This window comes from Dasypus novemcinctus, chromosome 1, assembly GCF_030445035.2.
Source record: "Dasypus novemcinctus isolate mDasNov1 chromosome 1, mDasNov1.1.hap2, whole genome shotgun sequence".
In the NCBI taxonomy this organism is placed as follows: domain Eukaryota; kingdom Metazoa; phylum Chordata; class Mammalia; order Cingulata; family Dasypodidae; genus Dasypus; species Dasypus novemcinctus.
In genome coordinates, this window is record NC_080673.1 from 114717168 (window position 1) to 114733008 (window position 15841).

The 15841-nt window shown below is 37.0% G+C and overlaps 1 protein-coding gene and 1 pseudogene across 3 annotated transcripts in view; one reads left to right on the plus strand and one right to left on the minus strand.

Annotated features, from left to right (window-relative positions):
- FAM13A (family with sequence similarity 13 member A) overlaps nucleotides 1-15841 on the plus strand; it is a 432557-nt gene that overhangs the window by 170163 nt on the left and 246553 nt on the right. The window lies entirely within an intron of this gene.
- Nucleotides 6263-10737, minus strand: LOC139437101 (WW domain-binding protein 11 pseudogene; annotated as a pseudogene).

The following is a 15841-nucleotide window of genomic DNA, read 5'->3' on the forward strand; positions in this document are numbered from 1 at the left end:
TGTATAGATACTTCTGCATTTTTTGGTTACTGCTTGTGTGTAAAATTGTTTTCCAACCTTTCACTTGCAACTTGTTTGTGTCCCTGGGTCTAAGGTGAATTTCTCGTAGATAGCATATAGATGGGTCATATTTCCTTATCCATTCTGCCAATCTGTATCTTTTGATTGGAGAGTGTAACCCATCAGCATTCAATGTTATTACTGTAAATTCCGTTTTATTTTAGCCATTTATTCTTTAGGCTTATATATGTCTTTTTTTTTTCTTTATTTTATTTATTTTTATCAATAATCTTCCTCTCTATACTCTCTTCTAACCCTCTCTTTCCTGTTTTGTCCTTTAAACCTGCAGAACTCCCTTTAGTATATCTTGAAGGGCAGGACTCTTGTTAACAAATTCTCTCAATTTCTGCTTATCTGTGAATGTTTTGAACTCTGTCATTTTTGAATGACAGTTTTGCTGGATATAGAATATTTGGCTGGCAGTATTTTTTTTCTTTCAACACCTTAATTATGACATATCATGCCTTCTCATCTCCATGGTTTCAGATGAGAAATCAGAAATTAATCTTATGCAGTTTTCTTTATATGTGATGGATCTTTTTTCTCTTGCTGCTTTCAGGGTTCTGTCTTTGTCTTGAGCTTTTCACAATCTGTTACTTATTGCAATTTTTGACCATTATTTCCTCATACACTCCTACTGCCCCCTTCCCTTCTCTTCTCCTTCTGGGGTTCCATAATATGTATGTTTGCTTGTTTCATGCTGTTATTCAATTCCCTGAGTCCCTGCTGATTTTTTTCCCATTTTTTTCTCTGTTCTATTATCTATACAATTTCAGATGTCTTATCTTCTACTTCACTAATTCTTTCTTCTACCTGTTTAAATCTGCTGTTATGTACTTCTATATATTTTTAATTTCTTGCACTGTGTCTTTCATCACAGTAAGATGTTATTGCTTTACATATGTTTATAATTTCTTCTGTTTATTCTTCCAGTGTCTTCTTAATATCTCTTATCTCTTCCTTGATTTCATTGAGCTGATTAAGGATATTTGTTTGGACATTCCTGACTATTATTCCATGTGTGTCTCCTCTTGTTTTTTAGTCTGTTCATTAGACTAGGCCATTAGGCCATGAATTCCTGTTTCTTAGTATGGCTTATAATTTTTTTGCTGACATCTAGGCATCTGTTTATCTTGATGGGCTTATTCAGTTGGTAAGTTTCTCTTTGTAGTCTAAGGTTTTATTTTTGTTTAGTTTTGTGTTAGGAGTTCTTTTTATCACTTGGTTCAACTTATTCTATATCCTTGTAGTTGTCTGTGTTCAATGGAAAAAATATTAGATCCACAAAAAAAGGAGACATAGAAGTGAAAAAAGAAAATGAAAAAAGGGAAAGAAAAAGAACAGAAAGAATAAATAAGAGAGAAAAATGATAACGGGAATAAAAATTTTAAAATGTTAAAAAAGAAACAGGAAAAAGTAAAATAAGATAAAATAAAATAAAAAATTATTAAAGTAAATTAAATAAAGTAAAACTAAATAAAATATCAGATATGTGAGAAAAGGGAAAAGAAAGAACAAAACAGAGAAAGGCAGGCAGGATGAAAAGAAGGAAAAAATTGAAAGAAAAAGAATGAAAAAATGAAAAGAGGAAGGAAAGAGAAGAGGGTAAAAAATAAAAGAAAAAGGGAAAAAATAAAAGATGAGAAATGTAAAGAGAAAGAAGAAAAGAAACGAGAAGAGGGAATGAAAATAAGGAAGAGAAGAAGAAACAAACAAGTAAAGCCAAATGAAACAAAAGGAAACAAAAATCTGGGTCTCACTCTCTGATCACCAGGACTAGTTAGGCTCCTAGTCTCAGGCTGTCTGTGTTGGTCAATAGATCACCCCACAAAAAGTAATTTAAAAAAACAAAAACAAAAAAAACAGGCTTCCTTCTCAGGCCATCAGCCACTCTTCAATGTACTCCTCTACAGCAGCTTGTGCCTGCCAATCAGTCACCCCACAGCCAGCCTCTCAGCCAGTACCAGGATAAAGGAAAAAGAAAATAGGGAAAAATAAAACCTCCTACTAAGTTCCCTCAGCTCTTCCAAAGGCTCTCCCTGTTCTTCCCTACCCTAAGCACGCTGTGCCCAGACCTACCTATGGGATTGCTGTTCAGAAGTTCCCTTCTTCCCTAGAACTGGCTGCATGACTCCTCTACCCCCACAGACAACTGTGTGACTCTGCCTCCCACAGGGATGCCTGGGTGTTCTACTTCTCTCCTGGGCTGACTGGTATACTCTCTGCTTCTCTGGGGCTGGCTGCACAGTGCCCAACTGGGACCTCTCCCTCTCTAGCCACCCTCTTCTATTGCCCCCGTGACACCCTGGCTTCCCTTATACCCAGCAAGCCTGCCTACCTTCCCACAGTTATAGAGGAAGAGTGCAGCCTGCTGTTCCTTACTCTACCATCTTGTCATCATAGTTTTTGACTTAAAGTCTGTTTTATCTAGTGTTAGTAAAGCTACCCCAACTCTCTTTTGGATACTATTTGCACGGTTATATTTTACCATCCTTTCATTTTGCTCTACTTGTGTCTGTGGATTTAAGGTCAGTCTCTTGTAAACAGTGTAGGGTTGGAACATGCTTTTTTATCCATTCTGCTGATGTCAGCCTTTTGACTAAAGTGTTCAGTCCATTTACATTTAAAATAACTGCTAATGAGGCAGAACTTTCTTCTGCCATTTTACCATTTTGTATTTGTAATTCTTATACCTTTTTTGTCCCTCAATTCTTTCATTAAGGCTTATTTTTATACTTTTTGTGTTTTGTTTGTACTATTTTGTGTCCCTTCTACTTCCTTTCTGTACATATATTTTCATGTATTTTCTTTGTAGTTAATATGGGGCTTATATATATAACATCCTAAATGTATAACAGTCATATTGGTTTTGATACCAACTTAAATTTAACTTCAATAGCATACTCATATCCTTTTCTTATACCTCTCCATCCTCTTTTTGTCATATTTTTACAAACTATATTTTTATACAGTTCATGTCCAAAACCACAAATGTGTTATTAGTCTTTATGGTATTTACATTTTAAAACCTGTAAGAAGTAAAAAGTGGAATTACATAACAACAACAACAAAAAAGTACAAAATACAGACATTTATAATTACCCATACAGCTTCCTTTCCTGGGGGTTTTTATTTCTTTGTATTGCTTCAGTCTACTATCTAGTGTCCTTTCCTTTCAGTCTGAAGAACTTCCTTTAGCATTGCTTGTAGGACAGGTCTAGCTTTTGTTTATCTGGGAATGTCTTAATTTCTCTCTTATTTTGAAAGACAGTCTTGCTGGATTGAAAATTCTTGGTTGGCAATTGTTCTCTCTCTGTGTTTTCCTTTTCTCCTTGAGTATATTGAAAGTCATTTTTTAAGTGTTTGTTCAGTATATCCAAAGTCTGCTCTTCATTTGATAGTTTCTAGATTTTTTTCTTATTCCTTTGGATGGGCCATCATTTCCCGTTTCTTTGTCTTATAATCTTTTCTTGCACACCATACATTTGAATATTTTAAGATGTATTCTAAGTCAGGGTTTTAGTCCCTGACCTGTGTGTTCCTTAAATTTGTATCTAGCTTGTGGTATGTTTGCAATTTCCTATAGTGCCGGGAGCTACCAAAAGCAAACAAACCAAAACTAAAAGCACCTTTCAATCTTTGCATACTGGCTCTGCTTTGGCTGGTGATCTCCTTCAGAGCTCAGCCATTCTATGAAGATCAGCCCTAAGGAATCTGAAGTATAGGGTCCACTCTATCTTTCTGAACCTATATGGCTTGTGCTTTTTCATGGCTTAAGGTATTCCCCCATTTAAAGGAACTTTGTCTCTTCTACCCCCTATGAATAGATTTTCCCTCCCTCCTAGATTTTCTATTGTGTGACTTACAATATGTAATCTTTTGTCCTAGGCTATTTTGACTTTTTTTGTTTCTTACTTTCTTATCCGTGTGCAAGTTGCTTCTGTTTGTGAGGGAAGTTTTGGGAGAGAGAGCTAGAAATGAGTTGCCTGGTTTAGTCTTTCAGACTACTACCTGATATATTGGCACCTACATACAGATACCACATTATAGTTGGAGGTATTACCTTGCTCACTCTAGAACAGGACTAGGTACCCACAATGGGAGCATAGGCTGGTTCCACACCATGACAAAAGTGTATTGGAGGAGGACCCAGAAAGGGCCCATGAGCTTCTCCTACCAATTTTTAAAGCGGTATTTTCTTTTTTTTTTTAATTAATTATTTTTATTTTTAAAAATTTAAAATAAATCTTTAAAATTTAGATTATGTAAATGTTACATAAAAAATATAAGGGATTCCCAATGTTCCACTCCCTCCCTGTCCAACATTTTCTACATCAACATCCCTCATTAGTGTGGTACAATTTGTTACAATTGATGAACACATATTGAAGCGTTGCTACTATGAATTACAGTTTACATTATAGTTTAGGCTCATGCAGCACAATTTTGTAGGTTATGACAAAACATACAATGGCCTTTATCTGTCACTACAGTGTCATGCAGGACAACTCCACTGTCCCAAAAATGCCCCCATATTACAACTAGTCTTCCCTCTCCCAACTCTCAGAGCCTCTGGTGGTCACTGCCTTTATGTCAATAATGAGTTCTTCCATTGCTATAACAGAAAAATAATAATTCTACTTTAGTCCATTGTTCATTCCCCAGTCTTGACTATTTTGGGATGATGATGCCTACTCTGCTTCTAATTGAGAGGGAGCTTAGATCCCATGGGGCAGATGGATGGAACTATCTTGCTTGCACTTGCAGACACTCTCTGTTCTTTGGTTCAGGCATTGTCCATCATCATCTCCTTGTTAATTTTCCTGGGTAAGCCATTGAACTGGAGAGTAGGTGTTGCAACTCTGCTGAAATTCAGACAAAAGTGAATAATGCTACTTTGAACATTGTTGTACATAAACCTGCTCATGTCCTTGTCTTCAATTCTTCTGAGTATATACTTAACAGTGGAATTGCTGAGTTATATGGCATTTCTATATTTAAAAGCTGTGTTTTCTTAATTTAGCACTCACCCAGTTACTGCAGCCCTTTATCTGTTTTGCAGGGTTCTGAGGAATGTGGCTTTGTTATTTTTTTGCTAGTTGTTCAAAGTTTCTGTGGGAGAATAGTACCCTGAAGCATCTTATGATGGCATCTGGTCAACTGGAAGCCTATAACCAATTTTTTGTTATTGTTGTTGGTATAGAATGTTTATTTTTTTCTACAAAACACTCTAAATTTAGATCAGTGGGGAATAATTTTAATCAAAGATTTGTACATTTTCTTCCCATGAATCTTGTTTTGTGTTAGGAAATGACATTGTGATCCATTTCACAAGTAAACTGTTACATAATATTTATAAAAAAATATTTTAAATAACTCAAACACAAAAGCCAATATGGGGTGAAATAAATTATTTCCTCATCCAGTGCCCATAGCACACAAGATAGGAGAGTGGAAACATGTTTCAAAAGAATTGGAGAAAGAGAAAAAATGCGATGGAAATCGTGATTTTTGATGATGTTCTTTCATCATCTATAACAAATGTTCCATGGCAATGCAAGATATTGGTGTTTTGGTGATGTAGGGAAGTTGTGTATGCTCTGCATATTTGTTTTGTCAGTTCACAACTTTTACTATACACTTATTTTTTATGTATGTTCATATATGCATGGTATGTTTCAATGAAAGTTTTTTTTTTTTAAAGATTTATTTTTATTTATTTAATTCCCCTCCCCTCCCCCAGTTGTCTGTTTTCTGTGTCTTTTTGCTGCGTCTTGTTGTCTTGTTTCTTTGTCCGCTTCTGTTGTTGTCAGCGGCACGGGAAGTGTGGGCGGCGCCATTCCTCGGCAGGCTGCTCCCTCCTTCGTGCTGGGCGGCTCTCCTTATGGGTGCACTCCTTGCACGTGGGGCTCCACTATGCGGGGAATGAAAGTTTTAAAAATAAAAAAAGAAGGAATAGATGTTAGCAGCACTACTTCAATAATCAATCTATTCAGAATGAAATACCATCTTTTCATTGGGGAAGGAGCCAGCAAGGACCTGTGAGCAGTAAATTCTGACCAAGGCTAAACTTCAGGATATTCTTTGCACTGAAATTAGAAAATACCCTGACAGTGGAAATAGCTCTGTCATCTATCCTTAATAAAAGCCTTTTTCTCTGTGAACCACTGATGTGAAAAGAAGCATAAGGCATCAAAGGCTGTCACAGTAGCCCATCTGTATCTTTCATGAAAGCTTCATAGACATCATCCTTGGTTTGTGTTGAGACAGAAAGAGAGGACCAGGTTTGGGGGCTGATTTGGCAAGAGGCATAGAAAAGTTATCTGCTGACTTTTTGGGGGAAGTAGCAGTAGCCCCTTTATTATCTCAATGTACCTTCAGTGCATTGGGCACAAATCAAGTAATCTCCACCTTGGGATTAATGAGCTATAGCTTGGCAATGATGGTTACTGTGGCTTTCTTCTTAGTGGTAGCTACACTTGTATTATCCACCTTAGGGTGCTGGAATAAGTTGGGTGGGACACTAAAAACCCCTCTGTTCTGTGAGGGAGCTGGTGGGGAAAACCCAGGTGGGGCAGGTCCAAGTAAAGACACCAAATGTGGGTGCATCATGCCAGGATGAGGTGAAGGGATATCTAGAGGTATGTGTATGGGGGTGGGGGGTAGGGTAGCCTTGGTAGAGGTCTTCAAGGAGGAGGGCCAAGAGGCAAACCTGGAAGTGGACCTGGTGGAGGCCAGGGGTTCAGCCATGTGGTGGTCCTGGAGGTAAATGTCAAGATAAATGTCCTCAGAGTCCTGGCATTCCAGATGGTCTCAGGAATGGTGGAGCTCCTGGAGGTAGCCCAGGAGGAAGACCTGTAAGTGGTCTGAAAGGTGATGCAAGTAGTGGTCCAAGAGGAGGTGGTCCTGGCATGGAAGGTGCTTGTATCTGAAAAAAAAGGAATAGACTGTGAAGGAGCCTGCTGCTGTGAAGAAGCTATAAATGTGCCATCAGAAAGCTATTCTTCTTTGCTATTTTTGTGATTACTTTTCTGCTTCAGAATCATCAGAATCATTTTTACCATGATCCTCCAAAAATTCCTCTACTTCTTGTCCCTCCTCTGGGATTTCTTGACCTGCCATTTGAAGCATTTTGGCTTGAAGAAGAGTCAGTTCTTTCATGCTCTTATATTTTTCCTTGGTTTTCCAGGCATAACTGCAAATCATACACTTAGACCTGACTATTTTTTCTTCGTTGTAGTTTCTTTCACTATCATCATCCTCATATACAAAATCATCCCCCTCCCTTTCTCTATCTGATCTGTCATCATGCTTATCCTGATCCATGTCCTCAGGATAGCTAGCATCCTCTCTGGTGCTGGAAACATCATCATCATGACCTCACTGAGCAAGTTCAGGTCTATATAAACATATTTACATCTTGCCCACAAGGAGGGAGATCTAGGGCAAAGCCCACTCTGCAGCTATACATCTGCAAGATTTGAGGAGGTGACCAGGAGAGGATGAGGATGCTTTCTGCAAGGCAGTGAATGTGGAGCACCATGTCCATGAAAAGGAAATGTAGAAACTGCCCAAGTTGGAAGTCCATAGGCTGAAGTCTTAAGGATGGAAGGTGCTGGGCACTGGGAAGTGGATTGTCCTGGATCAATATATTGGAAGGAGCATGAGGCATATCTGGCAGAGGAACACTTTCAACTTCCACATGCCAATCATTTTTGACTGCATCAAAATATTAAGTTGAGTCCTTTTCTATTCGTCTTCTATTTCTGACTTCCTCAATTATTTGTAAATATCTAGATTCTCTTTCTTCACTGAGTCATAGAATATGTTCACAGTCTCATGCAGCTTTTCACATTTGTCTTTCAGTGCCTTCTTATTTAACTGTGGCTCTTGCGTGGGGTCAAACTCCATTTCGTTCAATTACTCCATGTTCCATATAATCTGCTTGGGATCCTTCATTTTCAAGACTGCTACTCGTACCACCACACACTGGTTTTTGTTCTCTCTTCTGGACTTCCTTTTGATCCTAATCTGTGGGGATCATAAATTTTCTACCCTTGGTGAATGATATAGATCTCCGTCCCACGTTTAAAATCTGTATTGTTTACTTGTTCATTAAAAAAAAAAACCACAAACACTTTTGCTGAGTTCCCAGGACTGCTAGAAGTAGGGTCTGGGTGTTTCCTGCCCTCTTTTACTTCATAGGGCTCTTCACCTCAGCGAGTCCTTCAACCACTGCCATCTTGATACCTCCCCTAATCACTTTACATGGGCATAATATTTATAGCCAAAATCAGGACTAAGACTAATATTCCCTTTTAGTAATGACATTGAAAGTTTCTATAGGTAAGGCCCTTAAGAAAATCTTTTAAATGAAAAGTGAGATGATTTTCTCCCTCTTGCTTTAAAGTGAGAAGTTGTCCTAATCTAAAGTTGAGTGTATATAAAGTCATTGTTATTTGCCAAAATTAATATAACTCACACACAGACACAGTCACCTGCTCTTTATTTAGTAACTCATGCTCCAAAGTCATCAGTGTCTAGTTCTCACTCCACTCCCCCCCCCCAATCTGCTTCTTCTGAAATGTGGAACTATGAAAATGAAAGAGATTTAAGATTTCATTAGAACAAAACCCTAATTATGAAAATGAGAAGATTTCCAAAGAAATTTAGTGTTCAGGGTATCAGCTGTGATAAATTGCCAATCTAGCAGAGAAGCATAGGTGTTTGTAGCACAGCAGCACAGCGTAGTGAAGGAAACAGCAGAGGGCTTTGAGCCGTGCTTCCCTTCACATGCCTTTCCTAATCATATCTTAACTGCTCTGTCTAATGTGGGTTTTCTGAAACTCCGTAGATGCCCTGGCTGTTTCTGGGTCTTGCAGTTTAACAAAAGTTGAAAGCTCACTCTTTGATAGAGTTTTAACCCAACACTATTAATCTAGTGCTTTTACAATAGCCACATCGTTGTATAAAAATTGAAATCATGGAAAATTGCTTTCACATTTTAAATTGGGGTGCTCCTCTTCACTCAGAATTTGTTAAATCTGTTCCATTTATGACCCTTTCAATAGAGTATATATCATGGAGATGCTGACACTGTCTCTATCTTTTAATTCTGTTTATCTTTTTAATTTAAGTAGTGGTTAAAAACATCTTATCCACTCCTTTACCTCAGTATTTTCCTTGCCTCTGTACTACGACAACTTTTCTGTAAGACACTTAAGGAGATGTTTTGTTGTGGTGTAACATCTCCTTAAGTGTCTTACAGACACTTTTTTTAGCAGTCTAGAAGATGACAATTTTATGTCAATTTATGTATATGCATATGTTCTTAAGTATACCAGTTAAATTCTTTCTCATTTTTGTCATTGCAGGTTTTAATAATAACTATCTTTAGGAATAATAATTGTTTATTACTTTTCCACTATTTTGGTTAAAACCATGTTTTTAAAGTAGATTATGACATATCCACTTAACCAATATAGAATTTTTTAAAATTACCTAACCAAATGATTGGTAATTGGATGGCAAACATCTGAATATTTGAAAAATAAATGTATAATTAACATAAAATTTTCCAATTTATATAAAATGTTGATTATTATGTAGACAGTTGTGTGATCAATGATGTCATAGTCTAGAGCTTTTACTTGTGAAATTTTATGTTCTATTAGTGTATTTGAGAAGAAAAGACAAATTAACTCATTAGTTGGATTTAATAAACATTATTGTTTATCAAATCTATAATATGAGGAAAAAATGCAAACTGACATACATAATACAAATTCAATACCTGGAAACACCAACATCAATAATTCTCAAGAAGAGAATCATTACCAAGGGTAGGCCAGGTACAACAGTTCTGGAAATTTTAATTTCCACTGTCATACCTCAATTCCAAGAAACATTGGGAACTTTATTATTGAATGTTATCTTTTAAAAAAATCTTTCACTCTTCATTATTTTAAGTTTTTCATTCATAACATATAAATGAATATAAGTCAATCACAGTAGATTCAAAGACAGGATAATATAACTTTTTACACCTTTTAAAATGGTTCCTAAACCTGGACTAGAGAGATTGCTTTCAATAATAGTTTTTTTTGTTTTGTTTTGCAAAAAATTACATAAGGAGGAATGTCTTGGCATGTCAGTATTTTGTATTGGCTTCAGATACTGGAGTGCAAAATATCTTGATGTGATGGAACTTTGGTTTATAGAGAAAGAGGTTGAAATGCTCTCTGTGGACTAAAGAAGCCTAGTGGTTTGTGTGACCAACTTTGTCCAAGTAGTATCCACCAGGACCCTTCTGTGTGCTTCTCCATCATTCTTGTATCTATTTCAGACCTTGATACCCGATATGAAGATAAAAAATCCATAGTCAGTAGTCTCTAGAGTGATTTCCCTCTGCAAGCCAGGCATATTAATAAGGTAATAATTTCAGTGATCACCACATTTGGGACCCATTTGTGTTTGTTCTTCTGTTGAAACTTCTGGACATCACCTCTGGCCCTGCTGAGCGGACAGCTGCCCACTAACTCTATGCTTTTCAATGATTCCAGAGGGGCAGTGAGTGCCCCCTCCCTGTGACTTATGGGCTGGAGCACCAGCCCTCATTTTTCTCTTACGCCCGACCATGGCTGGTGCAGCTTCCAGTCGCTGCCAGCTGATGTCCATTCTTAGGGCATTCTGGCACCCAGGGAAGAGTGTGGCCAGGCTGCCTGAGATTTTGCAAAATCTCATGTGATTCATATACCCAAGATGTTCACAAAAAAATTAATAAAGATCCCTTTTGTGGATAAATTACCTGGATGGGACAATGGACCAGAAATTGGACCAAGTCTGTAGAGGCTTGAATGGAAGCAGAGTTTCCCTGTTCTTTGATGCAAAGCTGCAATAAGGGTAGGTGAAGTCTCCTTGTAATCCAGTTTGTTTTCATACTAAAACCATTTTATGGCTGAATCTTAACCCTGATTTTTCATAAACTCAAGCAAAGGAATACTGTATTGTCTTGTTTTGTTTTGTTTTTTAATTTACTAATGAACATTCCCTTAAATGCCCAGGATATGGCGGTGTTTGTTTGAGTCTGGTAACTAGATGCTACAAATTGCTCTCTGCCTCTAAAATCAGATAGTAAAAGGGATATGTTAAAGTCTAGACTTAGGTTTATATTACTAAGCACTCCTTCACTCCGCTGTTACGTTTACCATCAGCATTATTTCCTTATTTAATTTATACCCTCTGAGTGCCCAGCTGCATAGTTTCACTGCATGTAGGGCACGTCGCTTGCAGAAACATTCCATGGAGTTGTTCACATGGTGCCATGCAAGTCTTGTGTTTTCTTTAGTATGTGTGCTCACATGCGTGTTATGACAACTTTTCTCAATTTAAAACTGAGCCTTCTTTTTTTAAATATAATTTTATTACAGAAGTTGTGAATGTACAAAACAATCATGCACATGTGTAAAATTCCTATACAACACCCCTTCGCTAGCACATTACACTGTTGTGGAACATTTGTTACAGATTATGGGATAGTATCATCTGACTATTTCTACTAACTATGGTCCATAGTGTACATTTGGCATATTTTCTCCATACCTCCCTTTTATTAATATTGTACATCTTTGGCATTGATGCAAAAATATTACAGTATTGCTATTAACTGTAGTTCATAGGTTATATTAATTGTATTTTTCCCATGTTTCTCCACATTCCCACCACCCTGCAATAGTGATGTACATCCATTCTAGGTCACAGAAAGACACTCTTGCATTTGTGCCATCAGCCACAATACTCATCCACCTCTGGGTTCACTGTGTTACTCAGTCCCTAGATTATTCTCTAATTTTTTTAGCCTTCTTTTTAATATGTTTCTAAAGAGATGTATAAATTCAAGCACCCAGAGTTCATGAAATGATTCATTGAGCCTTGCTGGACAAGCAGTCTGTTTGTGTGCAAAACAAGCTTCCCTCTCTCAGTGCAATATATTTGTTTGACTGCTGGTGTCTTTTTATGACTTTTTTTGCCTTTTAGAAAATTGGTTAATAATGCAAGTTTATTTTTATTTTTAAAAGAAATTAAGGACATAATATTTGCATGGAATTTGTGTGGACAAGACGGGGACTGTGACCCTGTAATAATGAAATTAGGCACATTCAGGTGAACTTAGGCACTTCAGGTGAACACATGTATTCTAAGGATATTGCTGAATCAAATGGCCACAGTCCCAAATGATGTGGCAAAAGACATATATCCTTGAACTCTTTATCTACTTAAACCTTTTAAGCATATTAAATAATGACTTAGATTAAGATGTAAAAGATCATACAATATTTGTCCTTTTGTGTCTGTTTACTTCACTCAAAATAATGTCCTCAAGGTTCAGCCATGTTATCAAATGCAACCCAATTTCATTTATTCTTACAGCTGAGTAGTATTCCATCGTATGTATTTAACAGATTTTGTTTATCCATTCATTGGTTGATGGACACTTGGTTTGTTTCCTTCTTTTAGCAACTGTGAATAATGCTGCTATGAAAGTGGGCATGCAAATGTCTGTCCACATCCTTGTATTCAGTTCTTCTGAATATATTCCTTGTAAAAGGATTGCTGGATCAGATTACAGTTCTAAATTTGGCTTCTTGAGGTCCTAACAAACTGTCTTTCACAGAGGCTACAACATTCTATATTCCCACTAACAGTGAAGGAGTGTTCCTATTTCTCCACATCCTCTCTAGCACTTGTAGTTTTCTGTTTTTGTAATAATGGGCATTCTGTAAATTGGTAAATGATATCTCATTGTAATTTTGATCTGCATTTCCCTAATAGCTACTGATATTGAACATTTTTTCAAGTGTTTTTTCAACTATTTGTATTTCCTCTTTGGAAAAAATGTCTATTCAAGATTTTGTCCATTTTTTAAATTGGGTTGCTTGTGTTTTTAGTGCTGAGTTGTATGATCCCTTTGTATAACATGGAACAGTGCCATGTCAGTTGGCCCAACTTTAGAGTTTGTGTTCCTGAGTGTGATGAAGTTGGACTTAGATGTGATCTTTGTTCACAAGCCTCTCCTGTTACTTTTACCAGACCTGGGGTTTAGTGTATACTCAGGGGACCTGAATCTCTGGACTGTCCATGTGATAGCCAGGCCCTGAGCCTCAACTGACTTGCAACTCCTACTCTCTGGTTTATTGGACTTACCCTGGCCAGCTAACAGGGAGGTGAAGAAGGTCAGCTACCACACCAGGGAGCCAAGAGTGCCTACAACTGCAAGCAGGAGAATTGCATCCATCATCCATGTGGAATCTAAGCCCCCTCTCGCTATAGATGTGGAGTGGACATAACCATTCCAGGGTCCACAGGATGGCAGAATAGAGTATGGATTAGAGTGGACTTACTGATATTCTATTCTGGAACTATTGTGATTAGTAATCGAAGAAAATGTAGCATTGATTTGGAGAAAGTGGCCATGGTAGCTGCTGAGGGTAGGGAGTGGGAAGAAGAGATGTGATGTGGGGCATTTTCAGGACTTGGAGTTGTCCTGGGTGGTACTGCAGGGACTGTTATTGGACATTGTATGTCCTGCCATGGCCCAATGGTTGGACTGGGGGAGAGTGTAAACTATAATGTGGACCATTGACCATGTGGTGCAGCAGTGCTCAGAGATGTATTCACCAAGTGCAATGAATGTCCCATGATGATGGAGGAGGTTGTTGTTTTGGGAGGAGTGGGGTGAGGGGGTGGGGAGTATATGGAGACCTCATATTTTTTTAATGTAACTTTAAAAAAAGTAAAGACAAAAAAAAAAAAAAAAGAAATGTGATTGCCAAATATTTTCTCCCATTGAATAGGCTGACTTTTATTATCTTGACAAAGTCTTTTGAAGAACAAAAGTGTTCAATTTCTAGGAGGTCCCATTTATTTATTTTTTTCTTTTGTTGCTCATTGTTTAGGTGCAAGGTTTAAGAAACCACTACCTACCACAAGATCTTGAAAATGTTTCTCTAATTTTCTTCTAGGAGATTTATGATTGTAGCTTTTCTATTTAGGTCTAGGATCCATTTTTGAATTAATTTTTTTTTTTAGGTCTTGGGCCTGGGGATTGAACCCAATACCTTATATGTTGGAAGCTGGTGCTCAACCTCTGAGCTACATCAGCTTCCCTGTGTTGATTTTTTTATTGTTTGTTGTTTGTTTGTTTTTAAGAGGCACCAGGAACTGAACCTGGTACCTCCCATGTGGGAAGCAGGCTGCTTGAGCCACATCTGCTCCCCAATTTTTGTACAAGATATGAGACAGGGGTCCTCTTTCTTTCTTTTGGATATGACTATCCAGTTCTCCCAGCACGATTTGGCCTAGCTGGGTGGGCTTGGCAGTCTTGTCAAAAATTACTTGACCATAAATGTGAGGATCTATTTCTAAACTCTCAATTTGATTCCATTGACCAACATGTCTATGTTTATGCCAGTATCTTAAGCAGTCTTTGCCACTGTAACTAAGTAATATGCTTTTAAGTCAGGACGTGAGAGTCCTCCATCTTCGTTCTTTTTAAAGAACTCTTTGGCTATTTGAGGCTCCTAACCATTCCAAATAAATTTGAAAATTGGTTTTTCTAATTCTGCAAAAGACAGGAAATTTTAATGGTTGCATTGAATCTGTAGATCAGTTTGGGTAGAAGTGACAATTTAACGTATTTAGTTGTCCAGCGCGTCAACACAGAATGTCCTCCCATTTACTTACGTTTCTTTTAGTAATGTTTTATAGTTTTTTGAATACAAGTCCTTTATGTCCTTGGTTAAGTTTATTCCTAAATATTTGATTCTCTATTACAAATGGATTTTCCCCCTGAAAATCCTCCTCAAATTGCTCGTCAGTACTATATAAAAATGCTACTGATTTTTGCATATTAATCTTGTATCCTGCCACTTTGATGAACCCGTTTATTACTTCTAGTAATTTTGTTGGTAAGCAAAGTATAGGTTACTAGGAGATAGGATGTGGTTTGAGAATGGGAGCTGATGATTATTGTATGTAGAATTTTTAATAAGGTTTTTTTTAAAAAATTAATTTATTGAAATATATCACCCACACACAAACATACATAAACAATAAGTGTATAGTAATAGTTGTGAACTTACAAAACAAACATATATGACATCAGGACTCTCATAACTCACCCTACCACCAACACTTTACATTGTTGTTAAACCTTTTTAATTAATGATTAAAGAACATTGTCAAAATATTACTACTAACCAAAGTATTTTTCCTCTCCCTATTATTATCTTTATATCATTTATGCATGAACATACTAAACAATTAAGTGTATAGTAAAAGTTGTGAACTTACAAAGCAAACATGCATATCATACAGGGGTCCCATACATCAATCCTCCACCAACACCTTGCATTGTTGTGAGATATTTGTTACAAATTACAAAAGAATTTTGTCAAAATCTTACTACTAATCATAGTCCTTATCTTACATTTGGTGTGTTTTTCCCTTAACCCACCCTACTACTATTTTTTAAATATATTTTTTATGACAGAAGTTGTAAACTTATAAAACAATCATGCACATGTGCAGAATTCCCAAACAACACCTCTCTATCAACACACCACACTGTGGTGGAATATTTGTTACAGTTATGGTAATATCATCTGATTGTTGCCATGTCCATGATATACATTTGGCTCACGTTTTCCATAGTACCCCATTATCAACACAGTACATCTTTGGCATAGATGCAAGAATATTATATTATTCCTGCTAAACACAG